Raw genomic sequence first — 11,576 nt, 5'->3', positions numbered from 1 at the left:
TGTGGAGACTGAAACAGGAGCAGGTGGAGTATGGACCCGGGTAGGGGCAAGGTATGGTTTAAGGAGGGAAGTATGAAAAACCGGGTGTATACGCCAAGCAGATGGAATAGCAAGGCGCAAGGCTACAGGATTCAGGACCTTAGCAATTCTGTAGGGGCCGACAAAGCGAGGCAGAAGTTTGCGACAGCCAGGGATGTGTACATGGCGAGTTGACAACCAAACACGGTCCCCTACATGATACACAGGTGCTACTGCTCGTTTCCTGTCTGCCTTCTTCTTCATAGCTGTCTGTGCCTCACGGAGATGGATCATGGTTTGGGCATGAACCTCAGTTAGATCGCGGGCACAAGCAGTAGCAGCAGGGGTGGCAGAAGGAAAGTCCGGAATTAGAAGGGTGCGTGGGTGTTGGCCATACATGGAATAGAAAGGAGAAAAGCCGGTGGCCGAGTGCCATGCATTATTGTAGGCAAATTCAGCGAGATGGAGCAGATCTAACCAGGAGTCTTGATACTGAAGGGTCAGGCAGCGCAAAAACTGTTCTAGAGCCTGATTCACCCTTTCCGTCTGTCCATTACTTTCCGGGTGATAGGCCGAGGAGAAGCGAGCATCAATACCCAGGAGCTTGGTCAGAGAACGCCAAAAACAGGACGTGAATTGTGCTCCACGGTCTGATATGATGACTTGTGGGAGGCCGAAAAGACAAAAGACAGACCTAAAAAACAAACGGGCCAAGGTCGGGGCTGATGGCACGCCAGTGCAGGGAATGAAACGGGCCATTTTAGTATAAGAATCAACGATGACCCAGATGGTATCATACCCCTGTCTGCGGGGTAAGTCTGTGATAAGGTCCATAGAGACCGTGTGCCATGGTTTGGGGGGAATGGGTAGAGGTTGGAGCAAACCCAAAGGACGTCCCCTGCGTGATTTGCATTGGGCACAGATCGCACAGGTGTTTACATAGTTCGCTACATCCCTTCCCATTGACGGCCACCAACACCAACGTCGTAATAACTCCAAGGTACGTTGTTGCCCTGGATGTCCGTTGATGGCAGCATCATGAGACCAGGCAAGTGCCTGATTGCATACATCGCTAGTGGGGAGGAATAATTTCCCTTGAATGAATGGCAGTCCCTCCCGAAGTGTAATGTCCCATTCAGTGAGTATGTGCCGGTGTTGGCAGGTCCAATCTTTAATCGTGGTAAGCATGGTTGGGGTCGGTGTACATAGGCAGATGACATGGCCCTTTCCCAATAATGTGTCCGGAAATGTGGAAAGCAATACTCCCCCAGGAGAACGTGAAAGTGCATCCGCTTTACCATGAGCGAATGCTGGCCTATGCTTTACCACAAAATCGAATGCGGCGAAGAATAAATGCCAACGCACCTGCCTACTGTTCAAACATTTCAGAGAGGCAAGATCCTGCAGGTTTTTATGATCTGTGTACACCACCGTTTGATGCTTTGCCCCCATTAGATGGTGACGCCAGGTTTGAAGTGCATCCTTAATGGCTAACAGTTCCTTTTCTGTTACGGTATAATGGGACTCGGCTGTCGAGAATTTCCGTGAATGATAAGCTATAGGATGCAAAAGCCCAGTAGTAGAACAAGGTTGAGAAAGTATGGCACCTAATGCGAAAGAGGAGGCATCAGCCTCTACAACAAACGGAATCTCCGGGTAAGGGTGTTGTAGCACAGGGGCAGAAACAAACCTGGACTTGAGTGCCTCTAAGGCCCCTTGGTGGTCAGGTGTCCAGATGAAGGGGACATGAGGGCTGGTGAGGGCGGTCAGGGGAGAAACGATGGCAGAAAAGCCGGCGATAAATCGCCTGTAAAAGTTGGCAAAGCCGAGAAACGATTGGAGTTGTTTGAGTTTGACGGGGGTAGGCCACTCCGTGATTGCACGCACTTTTGTCTGATTCATGGTCAACCCACCGGGTGTAATGTGAAAACCCAGGAACTCTACTTCTTGAGAATGAAACAAACACTTTTCGGGTTTGGCGAACAAGGCGTTTCTTTTGAGGCGAGAGAGGACTTCTCTTACATGCCCGATATGGTCATCCAGAGAGGATGAGAAGATCAAGATATCATCTAAATAGACCACCACGAATACATCAAGAATGTCAGATAATACATCATTGATGAAGCGTTGGAATGTGGCAGGAGCGTTACAGAGCCCAAAGGGCATCACGGTGTACTCAAACAACCCCTGTCGAGAACAAAAGGCCGTTTTCCACTCGTCCCCACGCCGCATGCGGATCAGATTGTACGCCCCTCTCAAGTCCAAACTTGGTAAAGATAGAGGCGGCCGTTAACTTATCTAACAGCGTAGAAATGAGTGGAATAGGATACCTGTTTTTGATGGTGATGGCATTCAACCGTCTATAGTCCACGCACGGGCGTAGATCACCTTCCTTCTTTGGCACAAAGAAAATGGGGCTAGCAGCTGGGGAACAGGAGGGACAGATATGACCTAGACGCAGAGCCTGCTGTATGTAATCCTTCAGGGCTTGTTCCTCGGAAGGTGACAACGAGTAGATCCTCCCCTTTGGTATGGGGGCATCTGGAATGAGATCAATAGGACAATTGTAGGCCCTATGCGGGGGCAAACCCTCCGTGGATGCCTTATCGAAAACCATGTGGAAATCTTGGTATTCAACAGGGATGCTAACCGAGATGGCCCCTACGGTATGTAATGTGGTAGCCTCTGCTGTGTCATCAGTGAGTCGGGAGGAGGCCATGGCGCCAAGAATTGTGGCAGGAGAAACAAGGGAGTCTGGTTCTATCAGGCAAAAATGTTGACATAACTCTGACTCAAACGATACATGTCCTGTTCCCCAATTGATCAAAGGGTTATGTTGCCTCAACCAGGGGATACCTACAACGATACCGAACTGCGGTGTAGTGATGAGATCGAATGACAGGGTCTCTTTATGTGTGCCTTGTATTACCACCTCAAGAGGGGCCGTTTGATGTCTGATCGGGCCAGAAGTCAGGGACGTGCCATTGACTGCTTGTACGGGCTCAGGATGCTCCTTTTTGATTAAGTTAAGACTATGGGCTAAAGCGATGTCCATGAAGCAGCCAGTGGCCCCTGAATCGATCACAGGATAGACAGTGTGTGTGATCTCCCTGGTTGGTTTTAATAAGGCCTGCACTACTATGGGTCTGATTGGACCAAAGGCGGGTTCAGTGGGGGTCAATGAAGGGCTCGCTGGTGCCCCCTCTCTCATGGGCGAGCCTTCTGAAAAAACGGAGTCTTGTTTCTGGGATGTCGAGGGCATTCTTTCACATAGTGCCCGTTGAGTCCGCAATAAAAGCAGGTGTTATCTGTCCTCCGACGTTCCCTTTCAGTCGGTGTTATTGGACTGCGGATCCGCCTATTTGCATGGGTTCGGGACTGGTAGATGGAGGTGCCGGGGAAGAGTGACTAGCAAATGTCGCTTCTGCCTTCTGCTCGGATCTGCGGGCGTCTAACTGCAGTGTGAGATCAACTAGATCCGAAAAAACAGAAGTCAGAGCAGGAACCACCGACAGAGCATCTTTCATGGAATTGGACAAGCCCCGGTAGAAAACGATCGCCTTTTTTTCCTCTGGCCAGGAAGTTTCTGCGGCCAATTGGTTAAAACGGGTGATATATTCTATCAATGTTTGCCTACCCTGTGTGAGATCAAGTAATTCCAGGTCCCGTGCCTGGGCCTTGTAACGGGTATTGAATACCTTTGCCATTTCTGCGACCAGCAGATCGAAATCGTATAAGGCAGGGTGATCGTTTTCCAACAATGGATTTGCCCAAGTGGCAGCTACCCCGGACAAATGAGACAGAAGGAAAGCGGCCTTAGTGACAGAGTCGGGAAAAGCTTGAGGTTTGCATAAGTAATGTAATTTACACTGATTTATGAAGGTGCGATATTTCCGGGGTTCACCCTGGAAGCGTTCTGGAGCAGCAAGAGGGGGAGTCAACGGGAGCAACACTGGAGTGGGAACGGGGGCTGAAGTCGGGGCAGGCTGGGCTGGAGAGGCAGGACCGGGTTCGTCATCATCACCGGGCAAGGGAAAACGTGTACTCTGGAGGGCATCAAGGCGGTGGTGAATGGCAGTCGTGGCAGTGGCCATGTCGGTCCTAAAGGCCTCTAGGGCCTGCATTAACACGGTCACAGGGTCCCCGGCGGAGGGATTCATAGTCTGAACGAACCGGGAAGGCTTCACAGTCTGTTACAAAGTTGCCGGTCGTGCAGATATGAATATCTCCGTCCCCTAGTACCACACAGGCGATTATATGTGCTACAAGTGTCGCCTCCCCCCTACCGCCGCGTCCTACCAGTGAGTTGGGAAAGTAGGAACACCTGTGCTTTCAGTTTCCAAATGTATAGCTTAAACGAGACTGTGGGCACTGACGCTACTCTTTTAAGGCATGCATATGAATGGCACTGCTGGTAGTGCAGTGCTCACGATCAGAGAACCACATCTGAGACTGGATTCTTTGTAATTTGAGTGATGAGTCCTAAAGAAGAAATCTGCATAGGTAGCACAGCAGGTTAAGTGACCTTTGCAGCGATGTTATGTGTTAAGAGCTCCGTGTAAATACTGACTTCAGAGCTAAAAACAAAAGCATGGATGTGATGTGTTCTTCTTTCGAGTTTTCAACCGTAGAGATATTTCAATTTAGAAAATTTAAGAAAGTATTTTAAAGTTCCACATTTCAGAGCAGCGACTGTTCACGGATGTCAGCTTTGCACAGAAAAGAAAGGCAATTCTTAATGAACTGAGAAAGTAAGTTTTAGAATAATAAATGATAAAAAGAAGGGGACACCCGGATTTGAACCGGGGACCTCTTGATCTGCAGTCAAATGCTCTACCACTGAGCTATATCCCCAGATGACCGAGGTGGGCCTCTGCTTTTTCTTAACCATTGTTTGTGCATGAAGTCAGCACAGGAGATTGTGCAAGAAAGGGCAGCAGCACGAGTATGAGAGTGACCAGAGAGATGCTTTCCCTCCTGATAGTTTTGCACTCTACTGACCAGGGAGAGGGGGCTTTGGTTGTTTGTTTATTCAATTTGTAGAGCGCACCTGACCCGAAGGTAGCAGGGCGCAGCAAGGAAATGCAAAGCTTACAAAGTTACAGAATGGTAAACAGTATACATTGACAAATGAGATACACAAAGTTAGAGCTCAGAATGTGTCGTTACAACATTTTAGCCAAATTATTTACATTGGGTTGTCGATAGTAAAGGGTAGAGAAGGGGAAAGAGGCAAGAGGTGCTATATAGGTCTATTAGGAAATGTGAGCGTAAGGAGACACGCGCTATGGGGCACTCAATATAAGGTGGGGAACAGCAGCTGTATTACTTTCTTTTCCTTCCACCATGTCCCGCTTCCTTTCCCAGTCCCTTCTCCCCCTACCCACTGGTTTGGTTTGTCCCTCTGTGATGTCACTTCCCCCCAGGGGCCCCTGTCCCATAAAGGCGCAACAGAAGGCAAATGTGTTATGTTGGTTGGCGGTATAGTGCCATTACCTCCACGTCCCGCTTCCTTGTCTCAGTACTTACCTTTGAGAGGATCTCCCTCTGCCCAGAGCCCTTTCTAAGCTCTTCTTTGTTGGCTCTGCCCCTTCTCTGGAGGTATAACCGGCCCTTATGCAGGAGGCCTCAGTTTTTCTTCGTACCACCTGGAACATGATGAGCTTCCTGGCCATGCACAGCACAAAGGGTTAAGGTTGGTAGCCCTTTGTTACAAAGTTGCCGGTCGTGCAGATATGAATACCTCCGCCCCCAAGTACCACACAGGCGATTATATGAACACTGCCTGTGCAATCCTTGAGGCCACAGGTGTGGTAGTTCGTCGAGTCTGGAGTCAGGAACTGCCGGAAGGACCCTTTGAGCGCTGTAAGGCAAGGAGGGATTAGTACAAGGCGAAATGCAATTTTACAGAGTATCTAGGAATAGAAACTAAACGTTCTTACCTATGTGTACTGTATGTGTACTGTAGGACCACCCGGAAAGGAAGGAGAGTGATTGGACCTGAGCTCGGGTTCGGATAGGTTTCCACAACCTCTGGTATGATGATGGTAAGCACTGGAGTTTGAAGTGCTTGATCAGGCGAACGCCTAGTGAGAGGTCATAGGCCCAGGTTCCAAAAATCGTGGTTCGTGGAGAAAATCCGTTAATCAGGCCGTGGTCGAGTAAACCAAGTGTTCCAGAGCTAATCAAGGCAAGTTCAGGGTTCAGAGAAAGCAATCCTTTAGGCAGATCGCTGTCGAGTGACCAAAAGTTCCTGGTAAATTCGAAGCGTAGCAATGTCCAAGAGAAAGACCAGCTGTGAAGCAAGGTTTCGGTGTTTCTGAATGCATTTAAACCATTGGAGAAAATCACGTGATGCTCAACAAGGAAACGTTGAGGCGTGGGGGTCGTCACGTGATACCGATTGCGTTTGGTCTCCTCACGTGCGATCAGGACCACACGAGCAACGGTGATTGCGGCCAAATGGGAACCTCCAATTACATTGCCAACGGAGAGAAGGGCGATAGACACCAAGCCTGCCATGGACCCCCCTGACATGACGAGTGCAATGGTGCCGCCTTGTCTGCGCACCCAGAGGTAAGCATCGGGGGCTACGTAATGTGGGTGTGTCGAAACGTGAGTCTGTGGGAAACATAGGAGTTCGTAAGGTAGAGGACGTGGAAGATGTAACAGAGTCCCCCCTCAAAGGCCCACGACCTTGTGGGCAGGAGGGATGGTCCTTATGGAAGCGCGCAACAAGAAGCGGGGCCTGGACGCCCCGAGATGGAACCCAAGAGCGCTCCTCCGGACCGTAGCCCAACCAGTCCACGAGGTATTGGAGCCGACCTCTGTGCAGACGGGAACCCAAAATGGCACTGACCTCAAAGACATCGGGTGTGGAGACTGAAACAGGAGCAGGTGGAGTATGGACCCGGGTAGGGGCAAGGTATGGTTTAAGGAGGGAAGTATGAAAAACCGGGTGTATACACCAAGCAGATGGAATAGCAAGGCGCAAGGCTACAGGGTTCAGGACTTTAGCAATTCTGTAGGGGCCGACAAAGCGGGGCAGAAGTTTGCGACAGCCAGGGATGTGTACATGGCGAGTTGACAACCAAACACGGTCCCCTACATGATACACAGGTGCTACTGCTCGTTTCCTGTCTGCCTTCTTCTTCATAGCTGTCTGTGCCTCACGGAGATGGATCATGGTTTGGGCATGAACCTCAGTTAGATCGCGGGCACAAGCAGTAGCAGCAGGGGTGGCAGAAGGAAAGTCCGGAATTAGAAGGGTGCGTGGGTGTTGGCCATACATGGAATAGAAAGGAGAAAAGCCGGTGGCCGAGTGCCATGCATTATTGTAGGCAAATTCAGCGAGATGGAGCAGATCTAACCAGGAGTCTTGATACTGAAGGGTCAGGCAGCGCAAAAACTGTTCTAGTGCCTGATTCACCCTTTCCGTCTGTCCATTACTTTCCGGGTGATAGGCCGAGGAGAAGCGAGCATCAATACCCAGGAGCTTGGTCAGAGAACGCCAAAAACAGGACGTGAATTGTGCTCCACGGTCTGATGTGATGACTTGTGGGAGGCCGAAAAGACAAAAGACAGACTTAAAAAACAAACGGGCCAAGGTCGGGGCTGATGGCACGCCAGTGCAGGGAATGAAACGGGCCATTTTAGTATAAGAATCAACGATGACCCAGATGGTATCATACCCCTGTCTGCGGGGTAAGTCTGTGATAAGGTCCATAGAGACCGTGTGCCATGGTTTGGGGGGAATGGGTAGAGGTTGGAGCAAACCCAAAGGACGTCCCCTGCGTGATTTACATTGGGCACAGATCGCACAGGTGTTTACATAGTTCGCTACATCCCTTCCCATTGACGGCCACCAACACCAACGTCGTAATAACTCCAAGGTACGTTGTTGCCCTGGATGTCCGTTGATGGCAGCATCATGAGACCAGGCAAGTGCCTGATTGCATACATCGCTAGTGGGGAGGAATAATTTCCCTTGAATGAATGGCAGTCCCTCCTGAAGTGTAATGTCCCATTCAGTGAGTATGTGCCGGTGTTGGCAGGTCCAATCTTTAATCGTGGTAAGCATGGTTGGGGTCGGTGTACATAGGCAGATGACATGGCCCTTTCCCAATAATGTGTCCGGAAATGTGGAAAGCAATACTCCCCCAGGAGAACGTGAAAGTGCATCCGCTTTACCATGAGCGAATGCTGGCCTATGCTTTACCACAAAATCGAATGCGGCGAAGAATAAATGCCAACGCACCTGCCTACTGTTCACACATTTCAGAGAGGCAAGATCCTGCAGGTTTTTATGATCTGTGTACACCACCGTTTGATGCTTTGCCCCCATTAGATGGTGACGCCAGGTTTGAAGTGCATCCTTAATGGCTAACAGTTCCTTTTCTGTTACGGTATAATGGGACTCGGCTGTCGAGAATTTCCGTGAATGATAAGCTATAGGATGCAAAAGCCCAGTAGTAGAACAAGGTTGAGAAAGTATGGCACCTAACGCGAAAGAGGAGGCATCCGCCTCTACAACAAACGGAATCTCCGGGTAAGGGTGTTGTAGCACAGGGGCAGAAACAAACCTGGACTTGAGTGCCTCTAAGGCCCCTTGGTGGTCAGGTGTCCAGATGAAGGGGACATGAGGGCTGGTGAGGGCGGTCAGGGGAGAAACGATGGCAGAAAAGCCGGCGATGAATCGCCTGTAAAAGTTGGCAAAGCCGAGAAACGATTGGAGTTGTTTGAGTTTGACGGGGGTAGGCCACTCCGTGATTGCACGCACTTTTGTCTGATTCATGGTCAACCCACCGGGTGTGATGTGAAAACCCAGGAACTCTACTTCTTGAGAATGAAACAAACACTTTTCGGATTTGGCGAACAAGGCGTTTCTTTTGAGGCGAGAGAGGACTTCTCTTACATGCCCGATATGGTCATCCAGAGAGGATGAGAAGATCAAGATATCATCTAAATAGACCACCACGAATACATCAAGAATGTCAGATAATACATCATTGATGAAGCGTTGGAATGTGGCAGGAGCGTTACAGAGCCCAAAGGGCATCACGGTGTACTCAAACAACCCCTGTCGAGAACAAAAGGCCGTTTTCCACTCGTCCCCACGCCGCATGCGGATCAGATTGTACGCCCCTCTCAAGTCCAAACTTGGTAAAGATAGAGGCGGCCATTAACTTATCTAACAGCGTAGAAATGAGTGGAATAGGATACCTGTTTTTGATGGTGATGGCATTCAACCGTCTATAGTCCACGCACGGGCGTAGATCACCTTCCTTCTTTGGCACAAAGAAAATGGGGCTAGCAGCTGGGGAACAGGAGGGACAGATATGACCTAGACGCAGAGCCTGCTGTATGTAATCCTTCAGGGCTTGTTCCTCGGAAGGTGACAACGAGTAGATCCTCCCCTTTGGTATGGGGGCATCTGGAATGAGATCAATAGGACAATTGTAGGCCCTATGCTGGGGCAAACCCTCCGTGGATGCCTTATCGAAAACCATGTGGAAATCTTGGTATTCAACAGGGATGCTAACCGAGATGGCCCCTACGGTATGTAATGTGGTAGCCTCTGCTGTGTCATCAGTGAGTCGGGAGGAGGCCATGGCGCCAAGAATTGTGGCAGGAGAAACAAGGGAGTCTGGTTCTATCAGGCAAAAATGTTGACATAACTCTGACTCAAACGATACATGTCCTGTTCCCCAATTGATCAAAGGGTTATGTTGCCTCAACCAGGGGATACCTACAACGATACCGAACTGCGGTGTAGTGATGAGATCGAATGACAGGGTCTCTTTATGTGTGCCTTGTATTACCACCTCAAGAGGGGCCGTTTGATGTCTGATCGGGCCAGAAGTCAGGGACGTGCCATTGACTGCTTGTACGGGCTCAGGATGCTCCTTTTTGATTAAGTTAAGACTATGGGCTAAAGCGATGTCCATGAAGCAGCCAGTGGCCCCTGAATCGATCACAGGATAGACAGTGTGTGTGATCTCCCTGGTTGGTTTTAATAAGGCCTGCACTACTATGGGTCTGATTGGACGAAAGGCGGGTTCAGTGGGGGTCAATGAAGGGCTCGCTGGTGCCCCCTCTCTCATGGGCGAGCCTTCTGAAAAAACGGAGTCTTGTTTCTGGGACGTCGAGGGCATTCTTTCACATAGTGCCCGTTGAGTCCGCAATAAAAGCAGGTGTTATCTGTCCTCCGACGTTCCCTTTCAGTCGGTGTTATTGGACTGCGGATCCCGCCTATTTGCATGGGTTCGGGACTGGTAGATGGAGGTGCCGGGGAAGAGTGACTAGCAAATGTCGCTTCTGCCTTCTGCTCGGATCTACGGGCGTCTAACTGCAGTGTGAGATCAACTAGATCCGAAAAAACAGAAGTCAGAGCAGGAACCACCGACAGAGCATCTTTCATGGCATTGGACAAGCCCCGGTAGAAAACGATCGCCTTTTTTTCCTCTGGCCAGGAAGTTTCTGCGGCCAATTGGTTAAAACGGGTGATATATTCTATCAATGTTTGCTTACCCTGTGTGAGATCAAGTAATTCCAGGTCCCGTGCCTGGGCCTTGTAACGGCTATTGAATACCTTTGCCATTTCTGCGACCAGCAGATCGAAATCGTATAAGGCAGGGTGATCGTTTTCCAACAATGGATTTGCCCAAGTGGCAGCTACCCCGGACAAATGAGACAGAAGGAAAGCGGCCTTAGTGACAGAGTCGGGAAAAGCCTGAGGTTTGCATAAGAAATGTAATTTACACTGATTTATGAAGGTGCGATATTTCCGGGGTTCACCCTGGAAGCGTTCTGGAGCAGCAAGAGGGGGAGTCAACGGGAGCAACACTGGAGTGGGAACGGGGGCTGAAGTCGGGGCAGGCTGGGCTGGAGAGGCAGGACCGGGTTCGTCATCATCACCGGGCAAGGGAAAACGTGTACTCTGGAGGGCATCAAGGCGGTGGTGAATGGCAGTCGTGGCAGTGGCCATGTCGGTCCTAAGGGCCTCTAGGGCCTGCATTAACGCGGTCACAGGGTCCCCGGCGGAGGGATTCATAGTCTGAACGAACCGGGAAGGCTTCACAGTCTGTCACAAAGTTGCCGGTCGTGCAGATATGAATATCTCCGTCCCCTAGTACCACACAGGCGATTATATGTGCTACAAGTGTCGCCTCCCCCCTACCGCCGCGTCCTACCAGTGAGTTGGGAAAGTAGGAACACCTGTGCTTTCAGTTTCCAAATGTATAGCTTAAACGAGACTGTGGGCACTGACGCTACTCTTTTAAGGCATGCATATGAATGGCACTGCTGGTAGTGCAGTGCTCACGATCAGAGAACCACATCTGAGACTGGATTCTTTGTAATTTGAGTGATGAGTCCTAAAGAAGAAATCTGCATAGGTAGCACAGCAGGTTAAGTGACCTTTGCAGCGATGTTATGTGTTAAGAGCTCCGTGTAAATACTGACTTCAGAGCTAAAAACAAAAACATGGATGTGATGTGTTCTTCTTTCGAGTTTTCAACCGTAGAGATATTTAAATTTAGAAAATTTAAGAAAGTATT

At 49.9% G+C, this 11,576-nt stretch overlaps 1 non-coding gene across 1 annotated transcript; it reads right to left on the bottom strand.

The window, feature by feature from the left end:
* Window positions 1-4,800: 4,800 nt before the first annotated feature.
* TRNAC-GCA (transfer RNA cysteine (anticodon GCA)) lies at window positions 4,801-4,872 on the bottom strand. Its single transcript has one exon. It is a non-coding gene; the product is annotated as a tRNA-Cys (tRNA).
* Between the last annotated feature and the right edge of the window lie 6,704 nt (window positions 4,873-11,576).

The sequence above is a fragment of the Ambystoma mexicanum genome, chromosome 1p (assembly GCF_040938575.1).
Source record: "Ambystoma mexicanum isolate Mex_15411 chromosome 1p, UKY_AmexF1_1, whole genome shotgun sequence".
NCBI classification, from domain to species: Eukaryota; Metazoa; Chordata; class Amphibia; order Caudata; family Ambystomatidae; genus Ambystoma; species Ambystoma mexicanum.
Note: the sequence above shows the minus strand (reverse complement) of the source record. Positions and strands in the feature narration are given on the sequence as shown.